Source organism: Rhipicephalus microplus, chromosome 5, assembly GCF_043290135.1.
Source record: "Rhipicephalus microplus isolate Deutch F79 chromosome 5, USDA_Rmic, whole genome shotgun sequence".
Classification (NCBI taxonomy): domain Eukaryota; kingdom Metazoa; phylum Arthropoda; class Arachnida; order Ixodida; family Ixodidae; genus Rhipicephalus; species Rhipicephalus microplus.
Window position 1 is genome coordinate 26,113,941 of NC_134704.1, and position 24,580 is coordinate 26,138,520.

At 48.1% G+C, this 24,580-nt stretch overlaps 1 protein-coding gene across 1 annotated transcript in view; it reads left to right on the top strand.

Moving 5' to 3' along the window:
* LOC142817694 (suppressor of lurcher protein 1-like) overlaps positions 1–24,580 on the top strand; it is a 413,217-nt gene that overhangs the window by 13,676 nt on the left and 374,961 nt on the right. The window lies entirely within an intron of this gene.

A 24,580-nucleotide genomic window follows, 5' to 3' on the forward strand; every position in this document is an offset into this window, starting at 1 on the left:
TGGTGCTTCCTAACTTTGTGCCGCCGTATGGCAGCGTCCCTGTCGAGTTTCCGCTGACAGATTACCGACCGTTACGATAAAGGCACTTCGTAATGCTGAGGATGCTAAAGGATGACAGACTGAAAGAATGAATGCTTATATTTCGAGACTATCAGCGAGAATTCAAATTGATGGCCGTCTACCACTAAACACAAACGATGATCGACGAACAGCAGGTATTCAGATTTATTGAAGATCAAAACCTGTAGACTCGGAATTCAGGAGTCGGGTATATCGAGAGCTCTGAAAACACCCTGTGCTCTTCGAGTGACGAAACGAGTGGCGACTGGCTGTTGCAACATGTGCTGCATCTTCGAAAGATTGTCTCAATATTGCATTCATTTTTTGGGTTTCTCTATTGGCGTGGACGTGACTCAGACGTCACTGAATCGCTAATATTGCTTGAATTAGAGGGAGGCGTAGGGCTTGAAAAAGAATAAAATAAATGTGCCGAACAATGAAAATTGGGGGCTCAGTTTGTTGCTATTTGACGTGCTTTTTTCGTCCAGTTTTGTTTGTCTCTGCTACATGTGGAAAGTTGTGCTGCAAGCAGTGTATGGTGGCTACAGAGGAGCGCTGGGTAGGGGTGATGATTCAATTTTTCTTGTAGCAGTTGGCTTTGTCTATTAAAGGACAAGCAAGCAAAAAAAACGTGTTATGCGTCAAGTGATCGTACAAAATCTACAATCGAAGCAGACTCATTTTGAAATTGTTGAGGAAAAAATCAACATGTTTTGTTGTGAGGGCAGTTTCGGATTTTATTCACCCTCTTTTGATCCTAACATAATGCCACGTTCCATTTCCCGAGTTTTTGTTATCGTCTCAAAACACCACACGATTCTCGGCGCAAACCGCGCCTGCAGTTTTCGAGAAGGTTCCGGACTGTAGTAGATCATTTCGATAAGATCACGCCCACTGTGCGAACGGTACAGATTGTTTTAGAACCTACGCCACCGCCACCGATAACGCTAGAACATTCGACGGCAAGAGTATAAATGCCGACGCGCTTCGCCGCTTGTCAGTTGTTGATCGAAGGCCGACGCTCCGTTCGCCGCTATCAGTCCGAGACTGCTATCTGTGCGAGACTGCTGCTGTAATTGGACTTTCCGTTTACCGGGCACAGGTTCGCCCAAATAAACAGTTAAATCCCAACACGAAGTCTCCTGTCTTCGGCCACGTCACGACCCCGTGACAATATAATGGAAATGCTGGACATGAGATCAGTGCCCCCTTGTGCCTTTTTCTTAACCCTCGTATATTGCATTCTTGTTCGCACAATGCCGCAAAATATGCGTCTCCAATCCATAACCCTCAGCAAGCTATAGCAGCGAAATAGTTATAGTGATTGAGCCACCGTGATGGGTAAATTAACGGAGGAAATCGGGAAATAACAAAGCGATACAGAAATATTAACACCAGAAAAAAAAGAAATATTGCGAGCACTATACTGCTTTCTTTTCTGTCCTTTTTTCTTGTGTTTGCCAAAGGCAGGAAAGTTGATAAGCATGCTAGTGAGGGGTTTTTCAGACGTTTCAGTTTTTACCCGCTGCTTATTTGCTTCCACTGAACGGGGTTTTCTCAACGCTCAACGAATCCCTTCGTTCGTGGCTACATTGTTATTGCTCGGCGGCGTCCGTGGGTATTGATTGCGAGAGTTTACAGCCGTTTCCTGGTGTGCCACTTCTAACTTCGCAGCGCATGTGTATTTTTCTGTGGCCCTGGAGGAATCGATACTGGGATAAACCATCTCTGTTTCGGAATCGAGTTTCGCGTCTGGCGAGAAGAGAGCGAGAAGCTGATTGAAAAAAAGAATAGCTAGATTTTCTCGATATTTGCTAGTGGCTTCATAGTGTGACTTCTTTTCTCTTACAAGCAGAGAAGGGATATGCAGCTTGATCGTTTGACGTTTATGTTTTGTGATTATTGCCCAAGGATTGCGCAGAGCGCAAAAGGAGCTTTCGTTCGCCAGATCCTCCTCCTATGAATGCTTGCTTCGGCACGAAAGTGATGGAGCAGTCTGTGGAGGTTGTAATCGATAGGATGTGTTTTCGAAACGCGTCGGGGGTCGTCTAACGTGGCGTTTTCTCCCCTGTCTACCGTAGATTGGCCAACCGCGCCGAAATGTTAGTTCGATTTATCATGAGATTCAGAAGTAGGAACCATAGTGCAAAATATATTAAAGTACTTACAACTTGAGTTCTAAAGTACTACATAATTCGGGAGCATGAGTTGAGTATTAACACGCCGTATAAAAGCAGTCTATGGGAAGCCTTTTTAGCGATGCGTTAGGGGCAGTATTGCGTCGTGATGTAGTATAGTTACAACATCTGCATGACCGCAAAAATTGATTGATTAGTTGATAAGTGGTATTACCATCCGATGCACGATGAATGAACATCCATGTTTGATGCAACATAATTCCAGCGAATTGGAATATAGGATTATCCAGAAAAATCAAACCACTAAAATAAAACAAGGCAGGGCTCGCAAAGGCGCTGGAACCAAAACGACGTGGAGTGCAACCCTTCCGCTGTTAGCTCATCTTAATTTTTAACGCTTAGAATGCAAAAACGTTCGGTAGAGAGAAAAAAAAATAAATAAGAATCAGAAGGAGGTAGGTGGGCTCCTAGTCCACTTCTTTTTTTTTCATGTTTCATTTTTCCGGAACTTTTTATTATGCATTTAGCCAAACTTTGATCACTAAATGCAAACAGCTGTAAAGGCTCTGCTCGAACGCGGTTCTTGCTTTTTGTTGAGCAACGTAAGTGATCTGGGTCTTCACCTTGCGCTGCCCAAACAAACTGAAACTTGCGTTTTCTGCTCATTGTAGCTTGACTTGCACCAACTGACTATCGTGGAACAAATTCAGCTTGTAACAATGTTTACAGTAGATAAGGATGTCATAATCTAGTTGTCACCTAGCTTCTGAGGGCAGTGTGAGAAACAGGTGCAGGTGCCCACTTCGGTGTGATGCACATTAAATGCAAAAAAAACAAAAAAAACAAAAAAGGCGCAATGGCCTAACGTCACATACTGGCGTACCAGTGGCTTACGGTTATTCGTTGTTATGGTGTTAATCTTTTCTAAGCAATGTTGCTGCGTTTCATTTCTTCTTGCTTGATCAGAAAATGGCTGTGGGCGTACTCCGGCAAACTTCTTTGCTTCTCAACAAAAGTCTTTTGTTCTCACCGTATCCGAACTTAAACGAACACGCATAAAACTCGGCTCGCACCCGTGAGGTGATTCTATGTTTGTTCCATTCATTTTCGGTGACCTGCGCTTGAAATGTTATCGTCCAATACGCGACGATATGACGGGATTGAGAATATTAGTAGCGAATGTGGTTGAGGCGGCCGTAATACGTGTGGTCTTTCCTGTGTGGCTTATCAGGCCCCAGAAATAGGTTTCCTGCCCACATGGGCAAGGATGTCCACCCTGTTATCCCCAAAGCCAATGAGCTTGCCCATGCCCGAGCACGCGAACTGTCCCACCGTGACGGGCAATCGGCATCTAATTTTGGGGATGGCATCCGGCAGCTTGATTCGCTCCTCACCTTTAACGAAATTTGCAAAAATTATCAATTGGCCAGGCGTAGCTTTCCGCTCCCGCACCCGCAACTCTCTAGGGCCCAGTCAGTCACTTTAAGAATGCTGCATACGGGTACTTACCCGTCGCCTTTAGTGTACAGCAAGTTTATCGACAGCATAAAGCCGCAATGCCCTCATTGCGAAGAGAGACGTTGCACGTTACCCCACATGCTCTGGCAATGCGCGGCGCTGCGCGATGGCGAGCCTCTCAGCACAGAAGCTGCCTGGAGGGCGGCAATTACCAGCTCGGACCGAGAGGTCCAAATCCGGGCTGTCCAGAGGGCCCGCAATTTGGCGGAGGGGCTCGCTCTTCCCGTCCCCACGTGGGTGCGGCCCGCAGCCGACCCTCCCCCTTGAGGGGAATCGGCTCCTCAGGACAATTTGTAAATAAAGTTCATTGACTGACTGACTGAGAAATAGGTTTCGTCAGACTACTCACCACTGGTCCCCCAAAAAAGGAAAGAAGGCAATACTTAGCCCAACACTTGGGAACGGAAAAGGAAACTGCGGCGGCGATGAAAGACTTACACCCATGACGACCTGCGAGTACTACATCTATGAGAAGCGCGATCGCTTGGTCACAGCGCCACTTTCTGTCTCTGGAGTTTGGACAACCCTGTCGTCTGCGAGTGTATAAGTGGCTCAACTCGAACCTCTCTGTACTGAGCATCAACGTAGAAACAACATATCATCACCTAACAAAAGCCTTGCAACGACCCAAAATCAACCTATAAAACCCCCATCGCTATAGCTAAGGTCTATACATACAAACCAGAATCAAACAGATTAGCCTTCAGAGTCATTCAGTTTTGCTGTCTCCAACTTGGCGCCACTAAGCGCAAGCTTCGGAAATTTTTTCTCTTCAGTTCACAGGAAATTATGACGTAATGCTGCGGTGCGAGGAGCTGCTAACTATTCTGAAGCAATGCGTCTGCGACACGTGGATCAGTTAGTTATTACTGCGATGAGCTAATAGTCTAGTAATGAGAGTAAATAGTCATTCTTTCATTTCTCTATTCTTACCCTTCACGGAAAATTATTTATTCCTTCATTCGTCTTTAAAAACAGCCTGGTGCCTACAAATCAGCCTGTTTGTTTTACACAGCCCTTTGCAGCTACGTAGGTATGTTGTCGAGGGAGATAATTTGCTTCTGAAATTGTGGACTCTTTCCTCCGCTTTTACCGAAATACTTACAACATTCTCTAAGAATTTAGTTTTACCAGTTTATTTACAGTTCATCATCATTATCAAAACAAAACCCAGCGTAAGACACCACGGACAGTGATTTTCGTTTTTTATGGTTATTTCGTCCTAATTACTGACCCAGGGCTCTTGAAGGCATCTACCCCTGTTTCACCATGCACAATATATATTGTAGAGAAGCCGCCGAACACTGAAGTGGGTCAAACTCTCAAGTGTTCTCTAGTGGGGCTACCCAAAAAGGACGCCGCTCGCGCTGGGAGTCCGTGCTTTGCCGTTACTGTCGCCATTGTCTATACTCGCTGTGTGCCTGCTAATAAACGCCATAACAAATTGGTGGAGAGTGCTACGATCCCCTTTGATGCCCTGGGAACTGCGCTCACGTACCCTGCAATCTACCATGTCCCACGACGCCTCTCAGCAAACGCCTCCTCCCATGCCACCCCCTTGTCCCGGTGTCCCCAAGATCCGAGATCCACCCATCTTCACGGGCGCCGATGGCACTGACGTGGAGGACTGGCTCGCTATTTACGAGCGCGTGAGCGTCCCCAACAAATGGGACGAGGACGGCAAGTTGACAAACTTGGTGTTCTACCTTGCGGGCGTTGCGAGCTTGTGGTACAACAACCACGCGTCCGATATCGCAACCTGGTCCAATTTCAAGACCGCTATCACCAACGTTTTTGGCCGCCCTGCCGTTCGTAAGCTGCAAGCCGAGCAGCGCTTACGCGAACGCGCTCAGCAGGCCGGTGAGTCATTCACCAGTTACATAGAAGATGTCCTGGACCTGTGCAAGAAATCCAACGACAGCATGTCCGAATCAGACAAGATCCGGAACGTCATGAAGGGCATTGACGATGATGCCTTCACGATGCTGCTTGCCAAAAACCCAGGCACAGTAGCTGAGGTCATCACGCTGTGCCAGAGCTACGAGGAGCTCCGCCGGCAGCGTTCGATGACCCGTCGCTCCACACCACGAGATGCAGGGCTTGCAGGCTTGGAGGTGAGCTGTGATCAGGCGGCACTGCTGGCAGACCTCAAGTCCTTCATACGTGAGGAAATCGCGCGGCAGTTCTCTCTCCTGCACTTTGCCCACCCACCGGCTGCTCAACAATCGGCCACTACTATTCTTCCACCCATCCGCCGAGCAATTGAGCAGGAAATAGCGGAGGTCATGCCTGCGTACCAACCACAACAGTTTCCGGCCCCTGCGGCCCCAAGTTACGCGCAAGTGGTCGCCAGGCCGCCTCCAGTCGTTCAACCGCCCGTCCCACTGACTTACGCCGAAGCTGCCGCACGACCTCCATCCTTTGCAGCGGCTATGCCGGCTACGTATGTTGACGTGACCTCTCAGACTCAGCTCCAGCACCCCCTGCAGCCTTTCCAGCCACCGTTCCGTCCATCGGCTCTGGCGTCATGGACAAGACCTACCCCACTGAACCGATGGCGCACACCCGACAACCGGCCCATCTGCTTTGCCTGTGGTTACGCTGGTCACGTAGCCCGTTATTGCCATCGTGTACAGCCGGCTCGAATTTCTTCGCCTAGTGCTGGCCACCTCAGCCGTCCCTATCACGACGAACCACCGTCTATATCACCACCGTCTCGCCCAGGTCCATCTCCTCGAAGGTTGCCGTCTCCACGACGTCGTTCCCTGTCCCCCATGAGGCCAAGTTCGGCTACTCATGAGCGGGAAAACTAGTCGTCGCAGTCCCCGAGGCAAGGACTGCGATGCTATTGCGATGTGAAAGCCCTCAGAGCCGCCCATCTAATGTCATCGACGTACTTGTGGACGGTGTTCATGCGTCTGCTCTTATTGACACTGGAGCTGCAGTATCCGTTATGGACGAAAACTTTTGCCGCTTGCTTCGAAAAGTGACGACGCCGATTTCTGGGTTGTCTCTTCGTACTGCCGGTTCACGTCGTATCCATCCTTCAGCAGAGTGCACAGCTCGCGTTGTCGTTCAGGACGTTCTGTATGTCGGCCAATTCATCATCATTCCTGCATGCTCTCATGACGTCATCCTGGGGTGGGGTTTTCTTTCCCGCAACGACGCCGTCATCCATTGTGCCCATGCCGAAATTGAACTCTCACCCTTCTCGCATTTGGCGCCGGAAGACAGTCCCTCAAAACTGAGTAAGATTCTCGTGAAAGACGACACCATAGTGCCTCCAAGCTCGGCGATGGGTGTACCTGTCTACTGCGCTGGACTCTCCGACACAATTGCGCTCGTTTCGCCATCCGACCGTGCTTGCCGAAGGAAAGGGTTGCTAGTACCTTTCGCGACCGTGCAAATCACCCAGAGCAACGCCGCTATTTTTGTGACCAACCCATCCCCGTACACTGTTACCTTGGTTCGAGGGGAATGTCTCGGCAGAGTGGAACCAGTGGATAACGCACAAGTCCTGGACGTACCTGATGACTCGCGTTGTCCCAGTTTGTGTACCGTCAGCGCTGTTTCCACTTATGATTCATCATCTCCTGATGTATTTGGCGCCTACATTGATGACAATCTTACGTCGGTACAGCGTTCCCAGCTTCTGGACCTGCTGCGAGAATATCATTCTTCTTTCGATGTCGGGCGAAGTTCTCTCGGTCGCGCGTCCGCTGTTACACATCGTATCGACACTGGTGCCCATCCACCATTACGGCAACGTCCCTACCGCGTGTCGCCTGCTGAACGTCGGGAAATTAACGAGCAGGTTGATGATATGCTCAGACGCGACGTTATTCGGCCCTCGGACAGTCCATGGGCGTCTCCTGTTGTTCTTGTCGCGAAGAAAGATGGTTCTCTGCGGTTCTGTGTGGACTACAGACGGCTTAATAAGATCACGCGCAAGGATGTTTATCCACTGCCACGCATCGATGACGCAATTGACAGCCTTCACGGAGCCGAATTTTTTTCTTCTCTTGATCTGCGCTCGGGGTACTGGCAAGTACCCATGGCTGATGACGCTCGACCGAAGACTGCGTTCATCACACCCGACGGCTTGTACGAATTCAACGTAATGCCGTTTGGTCTATGTAATGCTCCTGCGACCTTTGAGCGCATGATGGACACCGTTCTGCGCAACTTGAAATGGCACACGTGCTTGTGTTACCTCGATGAGGTTGTTGTGTTCGCCCCAGATATCTCCACGCATCTCCAACGTCTGAAAGAAGTTTTCGCACGTGTGAGCAATGCCGGCTTGCAACTAAATCTGCAGAAGTGCCGCTTTGCAGCACGGCAACTCACCATCCTAGGGTACGTCGTGTCTAAGGATGGCATTCTTCCTGACCCAGCCAAGCTTCGGGCCGTGGACGAATTCCCCAAACCTGCGTCCGTCAAAGAACTGCGTAGTTTCGTGGGCCTGTGCTCATACTTCCGACGCTTCATACGAAACTTTGCTACGATTATATCACCGCTGACGAAGCTCCTTGGATGTAACGGGCCCCTCAATTCGTGGTCGTCTAAGTGCGACGACGCGTTCGCGAAGCTCCGCCATTTGCTGACGTCTCCTCCCATTTTACGCCACTACGACCCTACGGCCCCGATGGAGGTGCACACAGACGCCAGTGGTGTAGGCCTCCGCGCTGTCCTGGCGCAGCGCAAGCCCGGATTCCCTGAATATGTCGTAGCATATGCAAGCCGTACGCTCACGAGAGCCGAGACAAACTACACCGTCACTGAGAAAGAGTGCCTGGCGATCGTCTGGGCCCTTACAAAGTTTCGACCTTATTTGTATGGTCGCCCATTCGATGTCGTCACCGACCATCATGCACTATGCTGGCTTTCATCATCGAAGGATCCCTCAGGCCGTCGCGCCCGTTGGGCTCTTCGCTTACAAGACTACGACATCCGCGTGCTTTACCGCAACGGACGCCAGCATGCTGACGCCGACGCCCTCTCGCGCTCCCCTCTGCCTGAAGGTGATGTGCTCTGCTCAGTATCCTCGACTGCAGTTTCTGCCATTGATGTTGACATCATCGCTACCGAACAGCGAAAGGATAATTCGATCGGCCCGCTCATCGACTTGCTCGCTGAGCCATCCGCAACGCCATCTACGCGTGCCTTGCGTCGTCAAGCTTGCCATTTCGCCATCCGTGACGGCCTTCTACACCGACGCAATTACGACGCCGATGGCCGGTAGTGGTTACTCGTGATACCCCGCAGTCTGCGGTCAGAGATCTGTGAATCCTTTCACTCTGATCCGCAATGCGCGCACTCTGGGGTATTCAAAACCTACCGTCGCATTCGACAACGCTACTTCTGGCGCGGGATGTACCGCTACGTGCAGCAGTTCGTTCGCTCCTGCCTCGCTTGCCAACGCCGCAAACCGTCAGCACACATGTCGCCAGCCAGTATTCAACCGTTACCTTGCCCTGAGCGTCTGTTTGGGCGCATAGGTATCGATTTGTATGGGCCGCTTCCTCTGACGTCGGCTGGTAACCGCTGGGCCATCGTCGCCGTAGATCATTTAACGCGATACGCCGAAACCGCCGCTATCCCTGCGGCTACTGCGCGTGATGTTGCGTCCTTCCTACTGCACCAATTTATACTGCGCCATGGTACACCTCAGGAGCTTCCCAGCGATCGAGGCCGTGTCTTCTTGTCAGAAGTCGTCGAAGCCATTCTCATGGAGTGCCATTCTGTCCACCGCAAAACAACTGCTTACCACCCGCAGACGAATGGCCTACCGAACGCTTTAACCGCACCCTCGGCGACATGCTTTCGATGTACGTCGCCGCCAACCTTACGAATTGGGATACTATACTGCCCTCCGTCACCTACGCCTACAACACCGCCCCTCAGAGCACGACCGGTTTTTCACCTTTCTTCTTGCTGTACGGAAGGCACCCGTCACACACCATCGACACTATACTCCCGTACACGCCGGATCCATCTGAGTGTGCACCTATTTCCGAGAGAGCCAGGCTTGCTGAAGAGTGTCGCGAGCTGGCCAAGACATTTACGACGCATGAGCAGGAGCAGCAGAAGAGTATTCGTGATGGCTCCACCGCTTCTGAACCCACGTTCCTTCCTGGTTCCCTTGTATGGCTCTCAATCCCGACCTCTGTAGCTGGCCTTTCTTCCAAACTACTCCCGAAATATGAAGGTCCCTACCGTGTGATCGAGCGCACATCTCCGGTCAACTATCTTATCGAGCCAGTTGAACAATCTTCGCACATGCGCCGCCGCGGGCACGACATAGTCAACGTGGAGCGCCTGAAGGCTTACTATGACCCACTCGTAGTGACAAGCTGCTAGGTCGCCAGGCGGCTCCCTCTTCGACCCCGGGGTGATTGTAGAGAAGCCGCCGAACACTGAAGTGGGTCAAACTCTCAAGTGTTCTCTAGTGGGGCTACCCAAAAAGGACGCCGCTCGCGCTGGGAGTCCGTGCTTTGCCGTTACTGTCGCCATTGTCTATACTCGCTGTGTGCCTGCTAATAAACGCCATAACAATATATTGAAGTTCTCAGATAAACAAATGTCACTAAAGCGTATAATGCAACGTCACTGGATGTGGTGTTGCTGTTATTGTTTCTGTCCTTTTTTTTCAGTAATGTTATGTTCTCAAATGCGTCAAAATCACACTTATCCTCACCATCGAAGCACTGATATATCTGTGTCTCTCGAATTTTTACGCTTGCCGTAGCCACGTACCACTGTCCCTCCTGTCTGCATTGACATGAACTCGATCGATCGAGCGCTGGCCAGAAGTCTCTCCCGAGACAACATTTACGCGTGCCAATAATTTACCGCCAGGCTGCAGTTTACGCAACACAGAAAAACATGCAGCCGTCATTGAGCTGTCGGTCAGTGACAATGCTGGCGGCGGACGGTGGAGTATTACTTTGCTTCACCGACTCTGAGCAAACACTCGATGCTCGGCAACCTACGGCTCCTAGACTACCCTGCCTCTTCTCCTCCAACCCATCCTCCTTACCAAAATGAAGAAGAATAAAAATTAATATCCAAACGAATAGGATCGGCGACGGTCACTGAAGGCCAAGTACCGGCCAGCAGACTGCGCAAATTAAGCTCACTTGCTAATGGGCCCTAACCATGTACTTATTGTTTGACAGTGATCCCTTCCAGGAAAATATTTTTGTCTTTTATATGCTCCGTCTGCTCTGTCAGACGCGCACAGCTGTACAGGGTGTCTGGAAGAAAATTTGAGAACATTTGTGCAGCTGCGTTCTTTATAACTCGCTGTCGCCGCTGTGAATGTTGCAGCCCTCATGCTCTATGTTCAACCTTGTAACAAACACAGCCTAATAAGCAACCGTATAAGCGAATAATTATAGGACGACCACACGTAAGGTTTAATAGCCTAGAAACGTTAGCAATCATCTACTCCAATACTAATGTTTTCTGTTTTTTTTTGTGTGTTTGAGGATGGCACATGCGAACCGATAGTTATTTAAGATTTTTTGGTTTACACGAGTAAAATTGCAGAGATGAGAAAACGAAACATACACTGCGGACGAATGGGTTTTGGAGTGAAAACGATCATTCCAAAGAAGTCATTGAGTAAGCTTGTTCTTTACCAACAGCCAACAACTGCGTCCCATCAAGCTCACTGCTTAATATTAGCCACTTCTTTATTGTGACAATAAGCAACTTATTTATCCACGTCATGTTAATACCTAGCTATTTAAGCCGCATCTTATTAAGACTATGGTAATAAATCCATGCAAATCTTGCAGCAAGCTAATTAGAAACACGCTAATTAAGGACATGCTAATTAACAGTAACCTATTTATTATCGGAAAAATAAAAAGCACTTAGTGTCTTATTAACTAAAACCGACTAATTAGAATAATAATTTGCATGCTGTTGATTACCTTTAATATTATTATCGAGCTAATTACACTCGGGGTAATCATTGAGGTGTTAGAGCCTTACCAACCAAGACAGAACTTTTCAATATAGTAATTAAGCCCTGGCTAATTAGTACCATAAAATTTATAGTGAACTGACGCAGTCTTGATTCCGAATCAAGCTTGTGGACTGAAAGACGAGCAACACGAGAAGCTGGAAGAAACTCGGCTGTTAAAAAGCTCCTCTGAAGGCTCCTTTCTTGCACAAGTAGTTCCGGCTGACGAAATTACTTGATATGAAATGCTTCTGTTTAGCGTGAAACGCTGGTCAGTCAGATCTGCACTATGACAGTCATGAGTTCAACTGGGGCCTTCTCATGAACAACTAGTTTGTACTCGAGGTCGTGCATTAGTCAGTTTGATTAAACGACGCCCACGGTGAAGATCGGGCCCACCTTCCACGTTTCGTCTTGCCGAAGAATTGTGCTCATACCGCAATGCCAGCGAGTGGCCCAATTCATCAATTTATTAGCACAGTTACTTGAAAGACATGGCGCAAGCTGAAAAAACGAGAACAACGAAAAGAGATAGAAAAAGCGCTCTTTCTGTCTCCACGTCGTTCTTCTTGTGTCTGATCTTGCTTAACAAACAACCACCAGGGCGCCCTTCGATTCAGAATGCCACACCATTCTAGAAAGTGTGCCTAAATGTCCCCCGGGATGTCAGAAGAGACAGCAAGGAGCACTGGCCAACATGGAATGCAAAACGGAACCGCTGCAAGGCATGCTCAGGAGGGTACACCTATATTTCGTGTGCCAAGTGTAAGGTGATGTTGTGTTTCAACAAAGACCGTAACTGTTTTGTTAGTTTTCACCAGTAGGCGCCAAACAGCTATGCTTCAGTTTTGTGCTTTCTTCAATTTGAAAATTTGCCAAAATTATTGGTAGCAATAAAAAGTTTTTTTTCACTTGGCTTGGCCTCCATTTTATACACTACTGCCCATTGTTGCACATATGCAACATCCCATTAATAAGTCGCAGACTATATCTTCATGCTTTTTATTGAACACTTGTACTCCTAGTGACTCTAAGAGCATGGCCAAGAAATATTTTGAAGTTTGGAAAAATGTTTCTCATACTGGGAATTAATGGGTTAAGCTTGCTCCACGTCTTTGAAGTAACGATGCACCAACTGGCCCTACATAGCGTACTTTTAATCGCACACACTGTGCACGCTCGCACGAGGTAGTAAATGCTTATCATCACGTGACTGTGATGTCTCGCATTCGATTTCGTTGTGCTCACGACGTGCCATGTACCCACAGCCACAAAGCGAGCGCCCCTGGTGGCACTCGTAGCGAGAAATGTTGGTGTTTACTTGTTTGTAGAGACATTGTTTCAACTGATTCGCTACTATACAGAAAAATATTCGGGCGTTTAATGTAAGCAGCTCTAATGTTTTAATTTATGTACCTGTAACTTTCGATAGAAGGAAAACGAGCTGCAAGAGAGTGCTGCGTGTGCACCCTTGTTGCAGTCGAGAATGGGCATTTCCATGCCACAGGTCGAACGAAATAACTTGTAAGAAAGAGGAAAAACGCCGATGAACACGTCTGTTGGAGGTACGATGTCGGGTGTGCGAAAGAATAGCACGACAACCACGCGTCCTTCATTATATACAGCTTAAATGTCGATTGAATGGCGGCGTTCACGCGTTCGCCCGTGCTGATACTTTAAAAATTGACGCAAATGCCTCACACGCGTTTGAGACGCCATGCTCGTTCTTGTGGCCGTCTCTGTAGACGCTGCTATTGCATTCTCCACTCTGTCTTCGTGTCATGTCCACCGTATACTATAGGGTGAGCTCGGAACAGACTCGTGTAACCGAGAAGATTGGCATTCCCGCTCAGGGTTCCTTGGCGGTGTAGTTCGTCCACGCTAATAAAGCAAGATATGCGCACAGACGGCGAGTCGCCATGTGTAACTGAGTTTGGTCATTCAGCGCAAGCTCGTGTGTTTCCTCGGCTTCCACGCTTCATTTACCACGTGTAGTTTACCTTGGCGTCTGCCACTACATCTGCTCGCCTTGCAGTGTGCGCTTCCAGCCGTGCGAGCCGCGTTTCTTCGACATAGTAACGTTGAAGCACGCACAGCAGAGTCACTGGCTCTTTTAGGATAAGAAAAAAGCGTGAAGGGAAGTGGGTATGGGAAAGTAAGTCGGGATAAGTACTAGCGAAGCGAAGGGATGTGGTGTTTCATTAGAACAGAGCGTAATTAGATGTAGCCTCTTTCGGCCCACCATATACAATGGCCGGTGGAAGTTCTGTGCGCCTGAGCTAAACCAGTGAGTGCTTCATGCTATATATCTTCTTCTTATGAGCCCCATGCGGAGGCTGCTGAATGGGGAACAATCTCGCTCATTTCCGGCACCATTGTTCGTGGTTGAGCTTGCCGGCTTCTCCAGCACGTATTGAATTCTACGTACCCCGCTGCATAGTTAATATCCTTCCGCGGGTCACCATAGAAAGCTTTCCATATTATTTGCGGCGACAAGGTGACCTAGGAAGAAGAATTGACACACTTTAATATTCTTTTTCTAGACTCGTCATTTACGCCACTGCAAGCAAGAAAATTATTTAAGGGAAAGTTTGGTTGTTGTGAAGGCGTTATACGCGCTCAACACGGCGTTGGCGACTGTACAGAAATTAGCGTGTACACAAGTAAGCCCTCCAAAGTACGCTGGTCACACTCGCATTTTGTATTCGCAGTTTTCTAATAACTGATCCTTTCCCCATCGTCGGTTTGTCAGCGGTTCATCATATTTGATATGGAAGTCTGATGTTCTCTCGAGGTCACTTGTCCTTTCACGCTGTCACTTTTCACTGCGCAGGGAAAGCGAGTGTGTTACCTTTTGTTGTAGCATTTCCTTGTTTTACGCACCACCGTCGTTCATGCGTGTAGCAACGTAAAAGTTGCGCTGCTAAGTACATGGGTAAATTATTATTTAATATTAACAGTAATATCTCAGGTTGAACGACCCGCAACCACGATATGATCATGAGAGATGCCGAGATTATGAGGCTCCGGAAATTTCGAACACCCGGAGTTTTTTCACGTGCACCTAAGTATAAGTACACGGTCCTCAAACATTTTTGCTTCCATAAAAAATTCAGCCGCTGCAGCCGGTATTCGATCCCACGACCTTCGGATTAGCAGTCGAGCGCCATGATCACTATAGTGAGTGGTCTATAGACCACTGCGGCGGGCTGTAAAATTTTCGGTGTGGTAGAATTCAAACAATAGGCAAAAACATTGCGCAATATGATAGAAAAGCAGAAAAAAGGAAACAAGAAAAAAACAATAAGAATGAACGAAATAATAAATGAATGAGTAAATAAATGAATAAAATAAATAAATTAAAACTGGGAAGTCATGCACACGCCAAGCTTAGCTTCTTCCCATTTTCCCTGTACAGGAAGGTCTATTTTTATATGTTTTTGAAAAAGGGATGTTACAGCTAAGCTCGAACGCGTTACACAATCTGTCGCATCTACCTGGTTGAGACATCCTGTTCGATCGGTTGCCCGCATAAATTAAGTCCTCGCGTGAACTTATTTTATCTGTAAACAAACAGTAGTGCGCAGAAAGTCTGCGCTTGGTGCGCTTCGCACAGGCTTGTCTGAAAATACCAGTTTCATCGTTGTCGTGAGCAGCGTAATGACATGCGGGTTCACTTCAATGCAGACATATGTAGGCAACGTAGGTGCCGTAGCAAATAAGTTGTTCTAAACAATTTTGAGGATTTGCCGCACTCGTTAAAAAGTAGATTATCCTGAAAGTATGTTATCCTGAAAGTTGGTACTCGTGCCGAATTCACAATGCTATCTTTTTCAAAGGGCTGCTTGATATTAGTTGTATACGATTACTGCGCTAATAACGTCTCATGCATGCGAGTGGCCTAAAATTATCTCGTCCATTCAAAATTCACGAAATATGTTCTTGTGTTCAATACCGGCCCTGTATTTCAGCCAAATGAAGGAAAACGAGAAAGAGGAAAGGCAGGGAAGTTAACCAATTTGCCACAACCGGTATGCTAACAAAACACTGAAGCCAGTGACTGCAGATGGTGTTCATTTACCAACTCGCGCAGCTTGCAGGAACATGGACTGTTTTCTCGTGACTATTCTTGCTCAGGATTTAAAGCCTTAAATTCCCCCATCAAACGCGAAAAGAGGCCGTCGGCGACCCCGGCAACACGACTGGTGCTAAAATTAGGGGGCCCTAAAGCTTCGTTTTTAAGAGTTGAACGCAATAGCGATATTCTGTTCCTAGTAGGTACTTCAAGCACTTAGATCATGAAAACTTTTCTAACATGCTGGGCGCCAACTGCGTGGCCTTAAAAGAACAGGCCCAGTAGCGTGTGTGCCTCTTGTAGTGGGTTACCGGCGTTAAACCACGAAGTCCTTAGGATAATCACATTTTCTGCCGCCCGATGGCAATGGGCGCTCGTTCCATGCAATATTACAGCAATATTTCATGTTGTACACAGGACGCGTGCATTCGTAAAGCGTGTGTTACATTTAATGCATTTCCAAGCAGAGGAGGTTATTTTCACTATAGGCTCAAGCAGACTCGTTGCCGTGGGGTAGCCCCGCCGCGGCGGTCTAGTGGCTAAGGTACTCGGCTGCTGACCCGCAGGGCGTGGGCTCGAATCCCGGCTGCGGCGGCTGCATTTCCGATGGAGGCGGAAATGTTGTAGGCCCGTGTGCTCAGATTTGGGTGCACGTTAAAGAACCCCAGGTGGTCTAAATTTCCGGAGCCCTCCACTACGGCGTCTCTCATAATCATATAGTGGTTTTGGGACGTTAAACCCCACATATCATCATCATGCCGTGGGGTAGAACTTCCGCTTGTTACACAAGCGGCCCGTGTTTGATCCACACTCTCAGTTTTTTAATTATTAAATTCATTTGCATCGTTCTCGATTTTTCGGTCACGCATAAGATGGTTTTCGCTCACAACCAACGACGCCAACACCGGAATTTCTGCCAGATGAGCTCTTTAACGCTATCGCATTAAAAGATAGGCACTTTTACAACAGGGTATAGGTGAAGCTTTGCGTTAGTGTTGGTCACCACTGCGCATGCGTCACGCGCAACTCTCTTGGGCACTCACTTTAAGTGACGAAAATAGCGTATGTACGCAACGAATGCAATCTTTGCGTGCCCCATCTTGAAAGGTAGTGGTGCAAGGATGGAACCAACAGCGGAGCTATTTTTGTCGGAAACGTGACACGCGAGTAGTTGTTAGGGTCTTTTAGCGCGAACATGCCTACAGGACACTTCGCATCATTTTAAGCCATTTTAGTCACTTGACTAGATGCTATGTTATGTCGCTCGGTCATGTTGAAAATGGTATCTAAGATGGGCGAAGTACGTGCAGGTGTGCCAGGTGGTTGCTAGGCAACGCTAGGTGACATCACAGCTAGGCGGTTTCTTGTGAAGGCGTAACTGACGAAGACCGGAGCAGTGAATAAACATGATACGGCTCCGAGCTGCTGTATCATATGTGTCCACTATCCCGCACCCTTTTTTTTTGGAGGGGGGGAGGGGTGGGAAGGCACTGTCTTGTTATATAAAGTTCATGTACTGACTAGGACAAGAACAACAAGAGAGAAGGCAGGGAGGTTAACCAGTCACATGCCCGGTTTGTTACCCTACGCTGGGGGAATGGGAAAGGGGAGAAAACCTGAAAAACCTTGTGCAGTATTCATTCTGGGGTAGCTAAGAATCGTGAAAAGTTCCTTTCCTCGCGACAGTGTTGAGGTGTCCGAGAAGCAAAGCCTAGCTATAGCGAACGAAAAGGTGATGCAAGCGGGGCCCGATTACGCTATCGCGTTCGTCGTACTCATGAAAACGACGCTCAAGCGCCCTTCAGGTTCTTCTTTTTTTTCTGGGAGGGAGGGGGAGGGCAGCAGGGCTCGCTTTTGTTGTCTACATAGCTGTATGCTGATCAGCCGCCATCCATTCTCGCAAGCTGCTCTTGCGCACCACAGGATTCGTTGCAGAGACGTCAATAACGAAAAGAAGCGACGGTGAAAGAACAACCGGCCAACTTAAAACCGGCGAGTGATAATGTAGCGTTCCGGCGCGAAGAAACTAGTCATCGCAGCTTTCGGACGGGGCGAAGTCTCGGGAGGCTGATGATAAGTTACATCCCGACGGCACCGCCCTCGTCGTAGATGTATTTGCGCGGCTCGCGCTGGGCGCTCTCTCTCTCGTGCAGTCCTTCGGCTAATGTGACGTGCGAAACGGATCGGAAGGCAACGACATGCTGGTGCGTTTGCTAACGAGAACTGAAGGCAATCAATCATACCGACACTAAAGGCGCGAGTGCACGGGAGACGATGTAATGTTCTAACACATGCATGCATTTTTTCCCTCTTGTTTTTAGGAAGCGGAAGTTGTTGTTTAACCTGGGCGTGCGATTGGAACTCAAGCTGTAAGCTGTGGGACGTAATGCGCAATGACCGATATGAGGGAGCAACATGATCAATGCATAAATGAATAAATAGGCTCTTTGTACGAGGAGGCTGTCTGCCTGGAGGGAAGACGAAAAACTTGCGCAGACGAGTCGTTTAAAAATCATTATCATCCTAATAATGATCATCATCGCCACCACCGTAAGGAGCCGCCTCAATTCTTATACAACACCATAATATTATACCAGACAGTGCAAAGCAGCCTCGTTTAGTCTATTTTAGTCGCAGTGCCTTCGGCAGTTAGAAACAAGATTGCTAGCGTTCAGAAAGTTAATCCGATTAGGAACACCATTCACAACTACGGCAGCAGGAAACCATAGTTGATACTGTTGTGTTCTCAACAAAAGGCGCACTTAAAGAACCCCAGGTGATCAAAATTTGCGGAGCCCTCCACTATGGCGTCTCTCATAATCATATGGTGATTTTGGGACGTTAAACCCCACAAATCAATCATGAAATCATCAACAAAAGGCACACGTTAATTTGTTTTAGTTGGCCCCGCCGCGGTGGTCTAGTGGCTAAGGTACTCGGCTGCTGACGCGCAGGTCGTGGTTTCAAATCCCGGCTGCGGCGGCCGCATTTTCGATGGAGGCGGGAATGTTGTAGGCCCGTGTGCTCAGATTTGGGTGCACGTTAAAGAACCCCGGCTGGTCTGAATTTCCGGAGCCCTCCACTACGGCGTCTCTCATAATCATGTGGTGGTTTTGGGACGTTAAACCCCACATATCAATCAATTTGTTTTAGTTGACTGTGAAGTTTTCTGCTGCGGATAAATGCGCAGATTCTCACTACTCGAACAGTAATCACGACGCACGAAACTTCGCACCAGTTAGCGAGCACAGGTGGTGCGTGGTAACACATTTCTCAGCTCCTCGTTGATTCTACTTCGGCATTGTCTTGATTTGCTTTGTTGCGAAAGCCAAAGCTGAGGACGAATGGATAGGTGGAAGATATGGATGACATCGCGAAAGGGAGGACAGCCGTCATTATCGGCGTAACGCGATGCACGCGTGGATGATGCGAACCGAGTCATGAGGTGTTTAAGGCGAAAGCCTCAAATGCCTCATGAAGCGAAAAAAAAATGACTGTTGATGGCGTCGGCATCAACATGAGTGACGCAAAAATTCATCATCGCTTGATGCCGTCATTATAACGTCACAGATGGCCAAAAGTATAACGTCATCATAACGTCACTGTCACGTCGCATAACGTGACTTTATATGATGTCGCGTGGTCAAAGCTCAGCCGAACTTGTAGACAGTGCAAACCCACGTCAGGTGCGGGCAGCTTTTGGAGGGAGGAGGGGGAGGATCAAAACCTCGACTGGAGGAAAAAAAGAATTGCTTTCACATTCAAGTCGTCCTCTGTGATTGCATCAAAAATCCTGAGAGTTTTATATGTATGCTCCTTCGGATTGCCGTCGTAATGTAATGCCAACTCACCCAGCAACGCATTCGGATTACTGCCTGGACCAAGCGCCAAGTATTTAGATGTTACGCCAGAGCCGTATCTGGGATGCATTGACATGAGAGATAAGCGTGCGCAGATTTTCAGGAAGGGCACGAACAAGAGTGCGCCCGTGAGAGGATGAAACAAAGGTGCAAGCGTAAGTACGGCTAACAAGGAGCTCAGCGTCTGGCCCAGAAATGGCACTGCTGAGAGGCCCTAATGACAGCGGCGTAACTGACGAAGACCGGTGCATGCCAGCTTGAGCCCTGGGGATGTATCGATTGGTCTGCGACGGAGAGCCCCCTTTAACGCACGGGCGCGCATATTGCTGCTGTTACTCTCCGACTCATCCGTATAGAAGCGTTCGGTTCTGTGCGAATAGATTGTTGTACCGTGTGCAAATATTCCCCTTGAGGGAGCAGGTACTGTTAAATCTAGCGCCGACGGTGCTTGCTTTAGCCTGTCTGGATATGTTTCGTACTTTTTGATTGCTTGTGGAAGTATGGGATGCCAATTGTTGCTGTCGGGCAGACACAGACACACACGAATGTCCATTTTCTACAACGTTGTCCTGAGGCTTCGAGATGTTTTGGGATATTTAGTCAAACAAGCGGTGGTAGCCGAACAGTGCGCCTTTCACTTTCGGTTGTATAGCTACTGTCATTTACTGCTCACGTACGTCCGAACATGGTGATAATGGCGACTTGCCTCTATCCACTGATGAAAAACATAAAAAAGGGTGCGTAAAGGAAGAAGACGAGACTGCCAAATTAACTTGATCTATTTTTTGGTCCTTTAAACCAGCACCACAACACCCGTATTAATTAAAGGCATCTTACTCTATAATAGTGCGTAAGTGCAGTTGTCACGCCCCGCCGCGGTGGTCTAGTGGCTAAGGTACTCGGCTGCTGACCCGCAGGTCGTGAGTTCAAATCCCGGCTGCGGCGGCTGCATTTCCGATGGAGGCGGAAATGTTGTAGGCCCGTGTGCTCAGATTTGGGTGCACGTTAAAGAACCCCAGGTGGTCTAAATTTCCGGAGCCCTCCACTACGGCGTCTCTCATAATCATATGGTGGTTTTGAGACGTTAAACCCCACATATCAATCAAAGTGCAGTTGTCATTCGCTGTTTATAACGTAGTCCACCCGCCTGCAAAATAAGTCGGGACGCGGGAGCGATGGTCGTAATCTGATAAAACTACATCGCCGCGCCATCTGACGTGCTGAGTGCGCATGTGCGTCCTTTCATTTTCATTGCCACATCTTTTTACTCGCTTGGAGTGGACCGAGTGATTACGTGTAGCGTTACGTGCTAGGCTTGCTTTTCTTCTTCAATAAGTGACGCGCTGAACTTTACGGGGCCACGGCGGTGGTGAAATGTACGCGGCTAGCTCCACAGACAACGCATATCAGCGTATAACGGGCTAGTGTTGAAAGCTCCTTTCGCACAAATCCCAGTGTCAGTGTCTACGTAAGCGTTGGTGGTGTACAGAGCCCAAAAAATTAGCGTTGTCCTTGAGTGGGAACACGTGGGTACATGTAGATAAATTAGTAACTAATAAAGAATATCGGTCTTCGTGGTGATCAAACCAACTCGTTCTGAGTGGCAAGAATGTGTTCAATGTTACGCCCACAAACGCTTTTTTTCCCTCACGGCACGTGCAAGGAAGAGAAGCAATGATGTACTGATGTATGCGGCACAGGTTCGCCACTGACACAAAAAATATCATTTAGTTAGAACATAGCCATCCGCATACTCTTAACCGCTACCAGGCATGCAGAAAAAAAAACATTTGTCAATACCAGCCCTCAAGCAGCTCGCCTTACTTCTGTTGTACTAGAAGTACCAAGATCGCTGCCACGTCTACAGCGACGGCTCCGTCCTGCCAAACAGCTCAACAGTGGCGGTCGTTATTTTAACGCACGCTACAATCATCAAATTCAAAACAGCTCATGCAACCACATCAACGGCAGCAGAGCTCGCGTTTTATTAACGACCAAAGCACGCAACGGTGGAGGATCTTCTACGACTGCAAGGCGGCACTGTGGTCATTTCTGACAAATCTACGCCATGTTCCGCACGAGCAGTTGGTATTTGAGACAGCAGAAGTGCTACACCATTATAAAGAGAAAGGGCACTACATTATATTTCAGTGTTTGGCAAGTCACTGTGAAATTATCAGTAATTAACGGGCTGATCAAGCTGCCCGTTCAGCCCATACAGAAGACAACGATCAGTCAATACCTCTCTCTAGGACTGACGCTGCTAGGAGGCTCCGCGTGCTTGCTCGCCAACGCTTAATGTCACTTTGGAATGAGCCTCTTTTTACGCATGCAAGATTACGATTCCTTGATCCTACGTTAAGCTTGCAGCTTCCAACAAAACTTCGACGAGGTGACGCTACTGCTCTGTGCATACTATGGTTGGGACTCGAGTTTACCCGTGCGTACGCGTTCCGCATAGGTATGGCCGACACCGCCGACTGTGCACACTGCGGAGATGAAGAGACAATCGACACGTCCTGTGTGACTGCCCCGAATATGAACTAAAAAAAATTTACTCTTCTGATACACTAAACAAGTTAGATGACCAGCCACTGTCAGAAAAAAGTATACTGCGCCATCGTCTTGACTCATCATCACAGAAGAAGGCCGTGCAAACGCTACTGGGCTTCTTGCGAACTACTGGCCTGTCGGAACGCCTGAGTGGACTGATTTTGTGTGTGTGTGTGTGTGTGTGTGTGTGTGTGTGTGTGTGTGTGTGTGTGTGTGTGTGTGTGTGTGTGTGTGTGTGTGTGTGTGTGTGTGTCCCCGCGTTTTTCTCTTAATTTTTAACTTTCTCTTTCTCTCTCTCTCTTTCAACCCCCTATTCCCCAACCGTAGTGTATAGGGTAGCATACCGGATACTAGCATCTGGTTAACCTCCCTGGCATACTTTTTTTCTCGTTTCTTACCGCTACCGTGCCCAATCAAATTGAGCGCGTCACGGATGAACAAAAGAAAGCGACGCCTTGTGCAAAACACTACATGTAATCACTAGGCCCACCGCAAGCGAGTAAAAAAATATTGATCTGAAAATGAAAGTACGCGCATGCGAACCCACCAAGTTAGATGGCACGGCGATGCAGTTTTATTCGATTGAGGTCGTTGTTCACACGACTTGTTTTGCAGACGGGTGTAGTACGTGCTAGGCAAGGAGTTCAGGTACGTAGAAGTCGGTGTTGCACGCTGCGCATTTGATACTCCCATAGTAGAGTACCTAGTACTCTAAATCGTTAACCACTTTTTCTAAGCACAGAGGCAAGGCGGCCACGCAATGAAAAACAGCGATGGCGTCGCAGTATTCTGGTCAAGTCGGTTCCTGTTGTGTCCACTAAGAGGGCCTGCCGTTGGGATAGGTGCATGGCAGTTAAAAAAAGAATAAACAATCTAATTGAACCACTTCAAGAAGCAAAGCAGCAGGCCATAGCGTACAAAGCTTGTCTTTGTTCTCTTCGTTGCATACGTTGCCCTCTTTTGTGCTATTTCGTAGACGTGTGTTACCAAGTAGCCCAGTCTCGCACATTCTATAGAATGGGCGAACATTCGCTACAGCTTTAAGCATATTTCCCAGATTTACTGGCACGACGGTGAGCAGCAACACGAACTCCGGCAGACACGCAAAATAGCCCTCGCATGGCCTTCCGTGTTGAAGAGCGCCAGTTTGTCTTACGCGGGAGGATCCCGCTCTTGGCTCGTATCGATGGCGCTACAAATGAGCTTTCTCACGATAATAATGAGGGGGCTTCAGGGAAAAGAAACTGAAGGGGTGCAGTGAATATGGTTAGGGTATTTGCACATAGATAGATAGATAGATAGATAGATAGATAGATAGATAGATAGATAGATAGATAGATAGATAGATAGATAGATAGATAGATAGATAGATATATAGATAGATAGATAGATATCACTTAGGTGATTAGTAAGAGAAAGAGAGGGATAGAAAACCTTCATTTAACAAAAACAGTTCAGTTGTGCTCGTCTCTGTATAGTGAGCCATAGGCGCTTCACATGAACGGAGCTGAAGCAAAAAACAATGGACTATTGGAGCACTGCGTATTTGTTTAAATTATCTGCGCTTCTCTATCCTACTACACTGCCAAGCACGCAAGTGAGCATTTGTAAGGCGAAAACCTTAGATGCTTCGTCAAACGCGAGGAATGGTCGCGAACACGAAGAGGCCACAAAATCAACGCGCAACATGTGAAGGAGTCCGCGCTGTGTTGTCATGCTAACTTCAAAAGTTGCCATATATTGTGACGTCATCATACTTGACTATGACGTCATAATATGACATCGTGGCTTGGAAAAAGGTGGGGCGATCACGGAGGCACTACAGTATAACGTGAGGTGTACAAAGCTTCCAATTCTTGCGTTCTATGAGCCAGTGCAAAACTACGTTGATTGTATAAAGCTTTTAGGCTGGATCAATACAACCAACCGAAGAGAAGAAGCTTACTTTCGCCTTTGCAGTCCTCTTGGGCGAATAAATAAGGTACGGTGTTACTTTTTCAATCCACCCATATGTAAGCCGAAAGCGAATTCAGCAGCTCTTGTTTATCAATAATGATAAGGTAGGAGCCTCTCTGACATGGCAATATTGATAAGAAATAGCGTTCAAATATTTGTGCCACAATCGAAGAAAAACACATGTCCAGTTCGGTACTTACATACTGGGGCTACTTTGATTCACACCTACACCCGTCATACTGAGCTTTACGAAAGACCTGAGCCGATGACAGAAGGAGGAGAGCGAAAGTGGAGGTAAGTAGGTGTAAGGGAGAAGAGAGGGAAGTAAACGTACAAAGTGCATGAGGCAGATGGGCTAGCACAGTATACGAGAGTTGAGCGGGCCGCCTGTTGAAAAGGCCGGCAGGGATAAACGCTGGCGGTTGCCACCAGTACTCAGAGATGGCGC